Here is a 14888-nt window from a genome sequence, read left to right as displayed (position 1 = left end):
TCCACTTAAGCTTGCTACATATCAAGTATGTATTAAGTTTGATTATAAAAGATCTTTCCTAACTCTCTGAGTTATGGACTCGAAACAGTTTTTCCATTTTTACTAGCAATGACCTTGACCTTTGAGGCTCAAAGCATTCCTAAGTGTGGTGTCCACATAAACTTGTAATATCTCCAGTTTAATTACAATATCCCATTTCTTACTGTAGTAATCAACTGGAAACACTGGTCTCCTGTTACAAGGAACAAAGAACTTGACACTTACCCAGTTCCCTGGATAACTTACCTGTAATTACCAATTTCTTCACAAATGGCCAATTTAACTACTAATCTCACAAGACTTCTTATTAAAGTGGTGAGAGACAAAAAATCCAAGACTCAATATCCTAGATAAATTTTCGCAGAGAAATCATGCCTCAACCAAGGATCCAACATGTGACCCCTGGATTGCTAATCCACTGCCTAATCCTTACTGAGCTAAGTGGGTGCTATTAGTTAAATAACTAAAATCTATTTTCATTCTATTTAATTTTTACAAACTATGCATTAGGACAGTATAAAGATCCATTTTCATTTTATGTAATTTGTATAAGCTAGAGATTATGACATAATTAAAATCCATTTTCATTTTTGGCGTCTGCGCCAAAGCGCAATGCCCCTTATGGAATGAAATAAGATTTTGTGAAAGGGCGGTAGAAACTTCTCGGGCCATTTCGTCGTTCATAATAGCAGATCATTTCGATTGGTATGAGGATATTTGATTATCAATCAATTAAAGTGCTGCAGCACTGAATGCGACGGACATGCAACCGGAGAGACATTAAGGCTTTTTTTAGAAAAAAAGCACAAAAGATATAACAGAGACAATTTGTTTCATACAAGTTCGAGATTTGTAGAGCAATATATTTTATTTGTTATTTGTATAAGCTATACATTATGACATTGTTAAAAGTTTCATACTATGTCATTCTTACAAGCTATGGATACATGTACTTTAAATTAGCTGAAGCATTAGGACACAATTAGTCTGGTGTTAACACAATATGAATGCAAGAAATTCAAGGAAATATTTCTGCAAATCTCACATATTATAGCACAATTACCACATAAAGACTGTAATTATGTTACCATGGCATTCAATATCAATTTTAATAAGCAAATAAAAGAGAAACATCTTAACAAGACAACTTATATTTTCATTTAATAAGAACATAAGTAATGTTAAACTATTTTGTTATGCTTCTTTTGATCAAGTTTATTAGAATGTCTGTAATATTGTCAGAATGTTTGTTAGTATATAAATTAAGTTATTAAATCAAAGAATGTTTGAAAATATCTAAGAGATATTGAATGTGTCTCTTAGTGGAATAATCACTTGTATTATCTTCAAAAAGTATGTTCTGTTTTCATATATAATTCAGTGGTGATAAATATAAGGGATTAAAAAACTCTAGATAATGACCATTTAGATATGAAAACAACATGTTAACTGGTCAAAAATTTTTCATTGTATATTTTACCACTTCACAGTTCTAATCTAGTATAAAGTAAGATATTGTCTGTTGCATAATTTTATATCTTTGTGAAACATAAATGTTCTGAAGTAAAAAACTTATTTGTAAATCTAATAAGAAAGTAACAAAAATCATAACTGTACTTAAGAAAACAGATTTTTTCCACAAAAAGAATGTTACAGAATGAGCTTTGAATAGTTATTTCAGACTTGGAATAACTGAGTCAGTGCTTTATTCACAAAGATAATTACCTTAAAATCCATCAATTAACAAGCATAAATTGTACAAATCACTAATAATGTTTATACTAAGTGCTTTCTCTAGTAAACTGGAGCTAGCTGGTTTTTATTTTATCTAGAACTTCATAGAATGATTGCATGTGAACATGTCATGTCACGCAATTATCCAAAAATGTCAATTATTTCCTACAGGTTTAAAGGTTTTATTAATGTGGCATAAAACAAAAAAAAGCTCATTAAATAATGAGCACACTAAAGGACTGCTGTGTAATATCAACCGCAGTATCTGACCTTGACTTTGAAGCTGTAACAGTTGGGTTTTTAGTGTGTCATCATTGAACAATGCTTCTTAAAAGAGACTCCTTCAAATGTTAAAGGAAATAGATGAGGCAGAAAGTATGAACATTAATATGAAGTATGGCCTTGACCTTGTCACATTCTCTGTATAATTTGACCAAATAAATGTGTCACTAGACCACTCATGATCCCCATTACATTTCACTTTTAACATAATATGTATACACATTTTAAAAATGTTAAGTGTTTATATCAATAAGCAAGATATACATAAATAGTTTACTTAAGTAATACATTATGTAATTGATAAATTTCACAAAACTATGACTGAGGATCCTCTTCTTATAGATTACACAAGGATTTTACTTCAAGTGTCACTCTGACCTTGACCTAATGACCTAAAAATCAATGGGGGGTGGGGGGGTGGGCAATATCTCTTTACAAATGTCAACAAAAGTAGGCTTATTCATTCTCAAAATTTTTGAGAGAACAAGAGTTTTACATTGCCATTGTGACCCTAACCTTTGACACCTAATGACTTCAATATCTACTGGCCATGGGCATAACGCCTCTCAAACCAACCATGGTTTATTCCTTCACAAGTTATTGATTGGACAAGGATTTTTCATTAATTTTCACTGTGACCTTGACCTTTGACCAAATAACCTAAAAAAAACCCAAAAACAGGTAATCAACTGGCCAACCTAGTAATATAAGCCATATTAGACTAAGCTTTATTCCGTATCAAGTAACTGAATGGACAAGGAGTGCACCGTATCACTGTGACCTTGAGCTTTGACCTAATGACCTTAAAATGTCCCTATTGAGTAAGGTCGGGCAATTTAAAATCTGATACCTTGCATAGCCATGAATGAAACTGCTGCAAGGAGATTTTGTGCTGAATTGATGTCACAGAAAGCATTTAAAGACTCGGGACGGTCGCCTTTTCCTTAATAATAATCTGGGTAGACATTCTTGCCCAACTATAAGGAATTCACAGATACATTTTTAGGCAACTACATAAAACTCAAGCAGCAATTACAACAAACTCAAGCTGCACAATCGCCGTTCAACAAAACAATGACAGCCCGGAGCTTGTTCATCTGGGGATCCGGCTATAAACGTTCGAAAACTGGTGTCGATTCGGGCACAGGGCGGTTGCCTTTAAAATCGAATGGTGTTTTCATGTAAAAAAAAAAAAAAAAATTGTCCAATCCAAAAAACAAAAACAATTATCATTGATAATTGTTGTTACTTAGTTCATATATAGAAACAAGTGCATTAGTAACTTTGCAGATTTTTGCAACGTAAAGCATGAATCAAAAAACTGTCTAGTTTATTGTTTATTTTTTATTATATTAGCCTAAAAAAATTCGTAGAATTAATGTAAAATTTTGTATACGTGACTGTTTTTGGATTCCTTTTGCAGAATCTATAAAAATACCTGGGGCTTTTTACTGCATTATAAATTTTCTTTTATCTCTATTGGTTGTTTGGGGTTTTCTGAAAATATTTTCACAGCAGCCTGATCCATTAATACGTTATAGAATATTTTCATTCTCACCAGAAATTACTAGTCTTCAAACAAAAAAGTTGAGTTAGAGAAAACATTTAAGTTAATGGATGTCATGTTTTAAATGCTTCCCAGTTATCATTATTGGTTTCTATGACAATGATTTCTGTAAATAGTGTTCTGTAAAGTGGAAAATCTGAAGTTCTGAACATTATAATTGCTATTATATGTGTATATTATGATAATCTATTAGTTTTTTTTATAGTAAAAAACATAATGTGCAATTGGATGAAAATAACATTTTCACATACAGGTATTCTAGGATACAATTAAAGTTTTGCATCACTTTAGTTAATTAAATCACCAGCCAACTACTATAAATAAATCTAAAAAAAATAAAACATTTGAACTTGTCTAATTGATCTGTTGAAGGTTTGAAGTGAACTTTGATTAAAATATTATATGTTTATATCATAATAATAATATTTCAATATTTCATATTTTGTAATATTTCATAACATAAATCATATTGCATCATATATTTTCATAATTGAGTTAACCATAGAAGTATAGACTATCTTGCTATAAGGCAAATCAATTATGATACACATTAAAAGACAAGAGTTAAGCATGGCAATAAAAAAGTTCTGCAGTAATAATGCACACACCAACTGTTTTGATTTTCATGTTACAGCTAACACTTAAGTTGATTGAATTAATTAATTCTCTTAATTGAGTGTCATCAACATTTATTTATGTGTCACAAGGGCTTTATGATGATACAATTTCTAAAAGAGAAGCATTCAAAGGTTAAATATCATGATTTATAATATTACTATTACATTTATTAGCAGTTATAATAATCTCTCAGTTTACAGTTGCTGAAGTCATTAATCAATTTATTTGTTCTGACCGGGCCTTACCACCCTAAATATCATTAATAGACTTGTCCAGTTTTCAGTCCAGATATAACCATTCATCATTTTCAGGGAAATTTTCAATGTTTGTACAGAATGAACATTGAAAAGTGCAGATCAGGATTAGATGACATGGACATACCGCTGATCTTGGTCTGCACTGGTTTGAGCTTCTTAATGGACAGCAGTTGTAAATTAATGCTTGCTAAGTAGTAACCTTCTACACCCTGTAGCACAGGCTTTAAAGCACTGAATTTAACATTTAGACATTTTTAGAATCATCAGCAACTGTGTTCATACCACAGTTATCTTTGAACCTCATAATTATGAAACACATACAGACAAGTGGTGTATGGTCCCAAAATAAAAGTAAATGCTACTGGCTCCATATAATATACGTTGTATATATATTATCAAATCAATCATTGCAATTTATTTAATTTTACCTATGAAATATGTTGCTATATCAGTCAAACATATCTCATATTCTTTAAAATAAATATGAAAAATAAATATGAAAGTGGGCGGAGTCAAAACTCATATCTCTTTTAAGGGACTTCTTTCGCCATTTTGTTTGAAATACATAACAACTTTTTGTTGAATTTTGTTTTGAAAACTATCTAGAATGATAGAAAATCGTCTAACTAAGGAAATAAATCCGAACACGAATATCTTTAATTCAGTCATTAATGCTGTACAGACGTTTAAACAGTTGTCACAACGTAGCGTTAAATATCGTGTGCAAAACATTAAGACAATAATTATATTACTGCGCGCTGTACAATTGCAGTTGCGTAGCAAGCGAGGGGTTTCGTAACCAATTTTCTTTGAATGATGAAATTAAATAAAAAGGTTATTTTTCCGTTTTTCGTGAAATATGGTATATATTTTCACTCAACATGATAAAATGCAACATATTTCATGCAACATATTTCGTCCCGGCTCGTGAAAATATGCGGCATTTTATCATGTTTCCTGAAAATATATTTCATATTTCACTCAAACGAAAAAATATCCTCTTAATTTTACTCATTTTGTCAACATTTTTTGCAATAATGCAAATACAGAGTCTGTTATAGACCACAACATTACACAGCTTCTGCAACATTTCTAAACAAACATAACATTGATATCATTCATGTTTTACTCACTATGTCAACATTAGACAGGAAAAACAGAAATATACCTGACAGTAGAGATATATTACAACTGCAGTATAGACATGATCATAAATATTTACCTAAAATCATTTCATGTCCATGCCTCTAAATGTCCAATAAATTGCAAGTGCTGCTTAAAAAAATACTTCCAAATGAATTCATGTGTAATCTGTTTTGCAAAAACAAAAAATCTTTATGTTGTAATGTGATAAAAAAGGTGTGTAGAAAATTCCTTAATTGTTAATCAGTGAGTTCATTTTGTCAAAGAGCTGCCTTTTGGTTGACAATGTTCTTTATAGGTCTTTGACTTCATTTCTAAATACCTGACTTAATGCCTCTAAATTGTTAGACCAATCACTTTAACCAGCAGATAGATATTATAATTCAACAAAAAACCCTGTACTAGTTCAAACCTGTCATTTTGCAAGAATCTTCTAGCACTACAACATAAATACTTACAGCAAAGATGGAGGACATTTTGCTCAGAAATAAATGTACCTCATACAGAACTTGAACTCGTAACGCCAACCTCTGTAGACCAGACAGTTTCCATTTATAAAGTTAGTCTAGCACAACACCAACATATTGTCCTTTATTGAGGTTTTCATACAGAAAATTTGTTTCATTATCAACAGTTTTGGAATTTGTCCTTCACTGCAGGCATTGAAAAAATATTTTGAGAGTCACTCACTCTGTAGGACACGTACGTAGCTTCTAAGTCTATAAAGGTGCAGGCAACATTTTTCTACTAGTCCTGCATTGAATTCTCTAAAATTCTACTTGTAATTACGAACAGAATAGTGGAATTTTCGACATTATATTCGACATATAATGCTCCTCAGAATAAAGAGTTCTCAAGTTTTGAGTCTTATTGTGGAGTGATCAACAAATCAACCAGCATTAATTCACAAATCAAATAAGAGTAAATTGCTAAAATACCACAAACATGCATTTAATAATTCTCTGGGCTACAATGCAAGCTCCATACTATATAATAGAGCTGATTGCTTCCCTAGAAAGTTGACAAATGAAAACCACTGGCCCTGTCACAAGCAGTAATGCTATCTATATTCCAAAAGTTTGTAACTTATTAAATAACTTGTCTCCATATGACCACAATTTAGTCAACTCGTTATGATAGTATAACTGCATGATAATATGTCATCTATACTCTGGTAATTTATTTCGAATTATCATTTCTTAAAACTTTATTTATTTGGGCAAATTACATCAGCTTTGGCAATTAACAAGGATAAACAACAAATATAGCCAATATATCCAATAAAATTTCAAAATTGGCGACATTATTATGACAGCACTATACTGTTAAGTAATAAATGAATGACAGAGTACATCATTCTCTATTATAATTTACATGTTGTATTAACAACTTCTATGACAACAATAATCACAACAGAAATGAGAAAGCTGACAACCTGACATTTTGTCCTTAAACTTTACTATATCTATATAGTAGGTTTAATATACCTGCTAAATCTTGAAATTTAAATTTAGAACAGTCCATGAGTCACTTCCTTTATACACATATAAACCATTATACACATATAAAAAATCTAAATTTCAGAGACATGATAATTATAAAGTCTGGTCATACTAAATAAATTGTGCAGACATTGAGGCGGGCCTGACACATAAGTAAACCATCAAGACCTACAGCAAAATGAAACATCAATCCAAAAAAAATATATATTTCCAGTCCCGTCATGTCAAAAAACCTCTCTGTAGTTCTTTTCAGGCCTTTAAGTTAAAGTAATATATACAAAAATACCATAAAAATACAAAAATACTGTTAAAATATTTCAACAAATACAAATCTTTCTATCAACAAGGACTTTGAACTAAAACTAACAGAGACAAAAAGAAGATGAAGATTAAATCATAGAATAAATTTCTATTATTATTCACCATAGGTTTGTTAGAAAGCATAAAAGTGTATTATCAATGATTATTTATGCAAAGTGCTTTCTCTAGCAGACAGAAGTTCTCTATCATTATATAATCATGACCTTGATTGAAATGTTGCATGTTGTCATGTGACGGCAGTGTTGCAATGCTGCTACCATCATTCTACAATTATATACAGTTACACCAAAAACAACAATCTCTTTTAAAATAGCTAAAATTGGAATTCTATAGGTTGCATGTGGTGCAAATGATATAGACCTGATTGAGCTTGTTTAAAATGGTAGTGGTTTTCTGTGCAAATTTTGGTCCACCCTCTCACATGGACCTACTGGTATAACTACAATAGCTCTACAGTCAAGCTAATAAAAAACTTGTAGCTTGTAGTTTTATTTTTTTGGTGTAAATATTACCCCTTGCTTTTTAAAGCAAGCAATGTGCTAAATTCAAGTGTTCTAAGTGATCATTTCAACTATTCAGATACAAAAATATATTAATTCAGAGATGTAAATAGCATCTTATTTATGTCTTTGACTATTAGATAATTATTTAAATATTAATTAGGTATGATGCGTAGTATTGTGGGAGTAACACTCTCAAATGGTTACCTACTGGTAGCTACAATAGCTCCACCTATTCTTTGAATAGTCAAGCTAAAAAAACATGAAAATTTATTTATTTATTCATTCATTATTTTTAAATAAATCCCCTTGCCTTTTTAAGTTCATACTCATTGCAAGCAATGTGCTAAAATTCAAGTGATTTTCAAAGTTGAAATAAACTGACAACTAAGTTCAAAGTGATAATTTAAACTATTCAGATACAAAAATATATTAATTAGATATGAATTAGTTATGATGTGCAATATTGTGGGAGTAACCGTGCATGTTTCCAATTAGTAATAGAGCAGAATACATTAGAGCTCTAATTACAAAATGAGGTAAAAATCAACACAAGATTAATTGACTTCCTGTGATCAAATCAACCTTAACTAATTGATGCATCACCTTAATTAACCTATGTCCTTCCTATATTTATTGAATGGATTTGTGCTGCCTTAATTTTTGGAATTGTCCATTATCAATTATGGGGATATCAAAATGAAAACTTTAGAATGGTTAGCCAATGGTATGACATGGCAAGGCTGTTTTAAATATTTTGGTATGTACATGTTTATTTAGGCTTCATTTTGAAACTAGTTTTTGAAAGCTATTATTTATAATAAATAATCAATTTTCAATCTGCCTCCTAGAACTTAAACCAGATCATCATGATAAAATAATTATGCTCATGACTACCCCTGGTTGAGTCCTGGACATATAGACAGACACCTTATTTTCACTGTTCTACCTAATAATGTAAACATATTTTTTGAGTTCCAGCAATTTATAACAGATATTATAAAACAAATCATGTGCAATTTCAGTCAATGAGCTTTCATGTAAACTTGAGCAAGACAAATCTGACCAGTCAATGAGCTTTCATGTAAACTTGAGCAACATGAATCTGACCAGTCAATGAGCTTTCATGTAAACTTGAGCAACATGAATCTGACCAGTCAGTGAGCTTCATGTAAACTTGAGCAACATGAATCTGACCAGAAAACTTGAGCAACATGAATCTGACCAGTCAATAAGCTTTCATGTAAACTTGAACAACATGAATCTGACCAGTCAATGAGCTTTCATGTAAACTTGAGCAACATGAATCTGACCATTTGATCACATTTGTTAAACATTGTTGTAAAATTAAAGGGAGGGATATCTGCATATCAATGAAGAAATCATGGAATCTTACCTGTATTATAGTGTCCTTCTAGTTTCATGAAGTTACATCCAATTTCTAACTACAACAGGCTCCTGTAAGGTCTATAAAGGTTTTATGATATTCTTCTTTTACATCAGAATAACTTGAATAATCCTGAAAACAGAAAAAACTAGAACAATAACTAAAGGTGATTAATACCCCCACCAGCAACTTTGACTTTCTGAAAAATAGGTGGTCTGAAGCAAAATTTGATCTTAACCAGAATCAACTGTGTACAAATAATTCTAAACTAAAGTTATCTTCCGAAAACCATTATTCTATTTTTAGTAACAGTGACCTTGACCCAGGGGTGTCCAGAAGCAAACTGAGTCGGGGTCTTCATAATAATCTTGCTAAATACCAAGTTTGATTACAATATCTCATTCCTAACTCTAGTTATTGTCAGGTGTTACAAACTTCAAAGTTACACAAGGGCTCAAAACCACCTTACCTGCTGGAGCTATGAGATGCATAGACTCCAATATCAAGGGTAAAACTATGTCAAAATACAACTGAATTGTAGAAATGGATGGCTTAATGTGCTTGCTTGTAACACTAAATGTCAGGTTTCAAATTATTACTTCTTCTGGATAGTAAAAGTAAATTTAAAGATTTTCTTTAAGTAACAAAGGGGCATAGCTTTGTCAAAATGAAAAAAAAAATGTTGGAGACTTGCATCATAGAAACATGCATGATGCATGATGACCTGAAATAAATAATATATTTCCTGGTTTCAGAGATATTCAAATAAATGTAAAAATCACATAAGGTGCATTAAGAACTTTGTCAAAATGCAAGGAAGAGTCATAAACTTGGACCACTGAGCACCCTTGTGACACTTCAATTACAAGTGAATACCTAAACTGGTTCATAAACTTGGACCACTGAGCACCCTTGTAACACTTCAATTACAAGTGAATACCTAAACTGGTTCATAAACTTGGACTACTGAGCACCCTTGTGACACTTCAATTACAAGTGAATACCTAATCTGGTTCAAATAGTCAGAATAAGGATAAGACAAACTGATTTCTTAAATATTTATTTATAGTGCCTCCTTCACACTGTGTGATTGGGTTGTAACTTAGTGTGCTTAATACTAAATAAAGCAATAACCTTTCTTTATGAGAAGGGATGTTTTTCATTTGTAGCTCTACTTTACCCAAAACTTTTGTTTTCAGGTGCCAAATAAACAGTTTATCATGTCTGCATTCACATGGTTGGATGTCTGCATTCACATGGTTGGATGTCTGCATTCACATGGTTGGATGCAAAAACAACAACATCATCAACATATCCTCTGTGATACATAAACATGATTTTAACAAGAGGGTGTATGTCAGAGATGATGTGGTAATTTATCTAAGCTGTCATCCCAGATGGTTATTTCTGTTTTCTCTGTCTTGTTGACATAGTGGGAAAAACCTGATAGATCAATGTTACAGTATCAGATTTGTTTATAAATGTCCCTAAACCAATATAACTGACTGGTTGTAACTCTCTGCTAGACATGCAGACCAATTCAAAAATACAGAAAATATAAGTATAAACCAAAAAGGAAATAACCACCCTATATCCATGCATTAACTGACATCAAGGCTCATATACCAGCAAGACTCATGAAAAAAATAGTCTCCCATATTACCTATTTTGTTTTACAAAAATGTTATAAATATCGTGTTTAAAACACACCTGCATGTTATGGCATAATTATACTGGTTTCTGATTGAAGGCAGTAATATAATGTACATCTTATTTTTATATACTGTATACTAAATGTTTGACCTTCCTTAATTTAAATCTTAACAAATCCTTCCATATAGACAGTGTGCTCCACTATTCTCAGTGCTCAACAGTAAGAAAAGGGGCATAACTCCGTAAAAAGTTCACTCAGAGTTACGGAAACTGTGCCATCAAGTAAGATAATCACAGAGAACCAGTGTGTCAAGTTTCAACCCATACAATTAAGTTTTGGAGTAACTAACTTGTACGCAAAAACTTAATCGAAGAGTGACAGTAATGCAAAAGTGCTGACACTAACACAGATGCCAATAAGCTTACTCCTGACTCTCTAAATAGTTGAGCTAAAATTGCCTTTCGTTTTCTATAAATTCAAATTATCTATGGACTTCTTGAACAAACCTCAAATTAATAACATTTGTAGCAAACCAACTTACTAGTTTAACATTTTAATTCTAGACAGAGTTATAATTGCTGCACATTGAGTGCTTTTACTTAAAACTTTAAGTATTACATACAGAACACTTGAAATCATCTTAATAGATGATACCTCATTTATTCTTTTTACTCTTTTAACTTTTTTCTCTTCTTAATATTTACTGTTTTTGGAAATGATTGTCATGGAAACCAATAATAATAACAGAAAAGCATTTAAAAAATAACATCCATTATCGAATAAATTTTCTCTATTGTAATTTTTGTTTAGAATGAAAATATTCCATAATGTACTAATGGATCAGCCACTGCTGTGAAAATATTTTCAATAAACAAGCAATAGAAAATGAAAGAAAAGATGTAAAACTATTGATGCAGTAAATACATTCAGTATTTTATTCTGCAGTTAGGGAAATGATGCTGTTAAGATAATAGAATGTACATTGCTGTGATAAATAGAAATTTCTTTGTGCATGGAAGTTGTTTTATTGAATAATTAAAATATATTTTTTTGAGAATTTTAATGTGAAAATTATGATAAGTAAATGAATAAACAATTAACCATAAAAATATGTCTTACATTAATTTTTATCATTATAATGTTTCATACCATACATGTACTTGTGTTGCATTAGTGTTTTAGTTTATTTTCCAGCAGTAGATCAAGGTCTCACACCATAAGGAATATAAATTAATCAAATGTCAATCTATTGTAACCTAATACATATTACTTTCTTCCATTTTCAGTAAATTTAACAAATAACTATGGTCCAATGCCACTATAAATACCCAAAGCAACTTAATATGGCCAAAAGTCAAATAACATTAATCCAATGTCAGTTCCAAATCTACACAACATTTTGGTCCAATTAATATAATGAAAAATTTATCATACAACTTTAAATAATGGTCCAATGTCATAATTATTAAATGTAACAAATAATTTTGATCCAAAATATGTCAATCTAAATTTAACGAATAATGCTGGTCCTTTATAATACATTGTCATCTTTAATCTTGCATCCATTATGTCACTCTAAACAAGGAAAAGTGGGAAAATTTACCAATGACTGATCTTTGATCCATAATATTGCCTTCCACATGTGTTTATTAACATAAAGCTATTATTGAAAGTTATGCAATAAATGTTTTATAACTCTCAGAAGATTAACAACATATATCATAATTAATCAAATATTTCCAAATATGAAATACTTAAATTAATTGTCTTGTGCCATTAAATTCATACTTTACATCTAAATGATATTATATATATTCCGCATGTTTTGATGGCATTTCCTCCAAATACAAGTGAATCACATTGACACATTATAAAGTTAATGATGTTGACATTCTGACAGTAGTAATGCCCACAGAGGCCCCATTATTATAAATAAAGCTGCAATGGCTGGCACCAAATCATTGGACCATTGAAATTATACTAGCATTTACATGAATGATTTACTAACATAAATTGATATTTGGAATTATAAAAATTGATATCGAACACATAATGTGTTGAGCTTACATCAATACAAATAGCTAAAACCAGGAGTAAATTAAAGGCCTATTTAAGCCTCAAAAAATCTTATCTTTGATTTTTCAAAAGCATTTACATTTGTGTTGTCTTGTGACAGTTTCAGGACAAGTTACTTGTTGTCCTGAGATACCAAAGCATATGTTGCTAATCTTCTGCAGTTTGCAATGTTGACTTCATGATTTATCAAACCCCTAATAGAAGTTGTACTCTGCCAGCACAGTCAAATTGTAGAATCTCGCTTAAAAGCATTGGCAATATAAGTTTAAAATATCCCAATTTATCTTTCATCCGAAACCAAAACCACATTACGGCACTGCCCTGGGAGTTTGAGGCCGAGGTACATTTGTCAAATGGTGCATACAATATCAAAATAACATAATTATTAGAGCAGTGCATTCAACAGTTCATTTAATCACTTAATTAAAAAAATTATGTTCCACTGTGAACCCACTCATTATCTGTTATATTTCAACAAATTCGTTCAGTCTTGTTCTATATCATTAAACCATTCCTGGTAAACATTGTTTTGTTATGGCTTGTTGACACTGCTTTCCATAATTATGAAAGACAGGGATTTAATTCTGTATTGGATTTCAATAGTTTATACTTAATAAATCAGTTGTCACATGATGTAATACTAAATTATTAAATTGTTGAATATTTTCTATTCTTCTTTGAACTTCAACAATGGTCTGTGTTCACCATGTTTCTGAAAATAATTTTGTCATTATGGCTGTTAAACATAATATCATATCAGTGTATAAATCTATCTACATAAGTCATAAAATTATAACAAGTACTCTATATAGAATTCCTTTCTTTTTAAATATAACATGAGCCCAGATGAGCATATAAAGGTTATGGTATTCACAGATATCAGTGTTAAAATTCAAAGAATATTATAAGTAACACAAGTTCTAAATGGAAAGCTTACTCAATTCAAAGCATTCTGTTAATGATTATAAATAAATCTACTGTACAGACTCAATATTTTACCATTATGGGCAACTTAAATCTGAGCAAAGTGTTGGCTTGCTAATCATGAAAACACTTGCCGGTCAATTGTAACATCCGGTTTATCAGCCTACCCCAATCCTGAATTCCCATCCCTGAGGCAATGAAAGAGTATCTTGGAAATGATCTTTACTCTGTCCTTGCACTGCCAAGTCTTCACCTGGTGGTTTTATTTTGGCTCCAAAACAACAGATGCAGTGTTGAAACATTTAGCAGCCACTGTGACCTTTGTTATAGTTAAAACATGTGCCAGTGCTTGACATGAGATGTCTTTCCAATAAACAGATTTTTGTTTTTATTTAATGAGGCTGGAATAAGATTTTGCACATTATTTAAAAAAAAAGTCTGCGAAAAATCTCAAACTTTAGGAAATACTTGACATTTTTGGCTAATTATATCATCTGACAAATGTTGGTGTGCAATAGTTCTATGAAGTTCTAGACAAATTTTATTGATAGGGTAACTCTTGATTACTTGGGGAAACATTTAGTTTAATGATTTGACTGACAAATTTATATATAGCCAATAACTTTTACTTGATGTCAAGGCAAATAATGGCATGTTTGAAGTATTTTTTCTGAGTCCTTAATACTTGTTAAAACTAAAAAGCCAATTTTAAAGATTTTTTTTAATTTTACAAAAGAAATTGTATGATTTAAAAATGTAACCAGTATAATATTAACAGCAAAAAGGATTAAACAGTTTAGTTATTTACTAACTTAATATTTTGTTGTATTACCAAATTCAGTTGAACACATTAAACAGAGTCTAAACACCCTTAACCCTTTCCC

At 30.9% G+C, this 14888-nt stretch overlaps 1 protein-coding gene across 3 annotated transcripts in view; it reads right to left on the bottom strand.

Moving 5' to 3' along the window:
* Positions 1–14888, bottom strand: part of LOC132749031 (zinc finger CCCH domain-containing protein 10-like) — a 219062-nt gene that overhangs the window by 145393 nt on the left and 58781 nt on the right. For all 3 annotated transcript variants that reach the window (XM_060738713.1, XM_060738727.1, XM_060738706.1), the window contains exon 3: positions 9360–9482. The gene's annotated coding sequence lies outside the window, so the exon portion shown is untranslated. The remainder of the gene's footprint in view (positions 1–9359; positions 9483–14888) is intronic.

The sequence above is a fragment of the Ruditapes philippinarum genome, unplaced genomic scaffold (assembly GCF_026571515.1).
Source record: "Ruditapes philippinarum isolate M1 unplaced genomic scaffold, ASM2657151v2 ctg1384_1_1_1_1, whole genome shotgun sequence".
NCBI classification, from domain to species: Eukaryota; Metazoa; Mollusca; class Bivalvia; order Venerida; family Veneridae; genus Ruditapes; species Ruditapes philippinarum.
The sequence above is the reverse complement of the archived record's forward strand: the minus strand, read 5'-3'. Positions and strand labels throughout refer to the sequence as shown.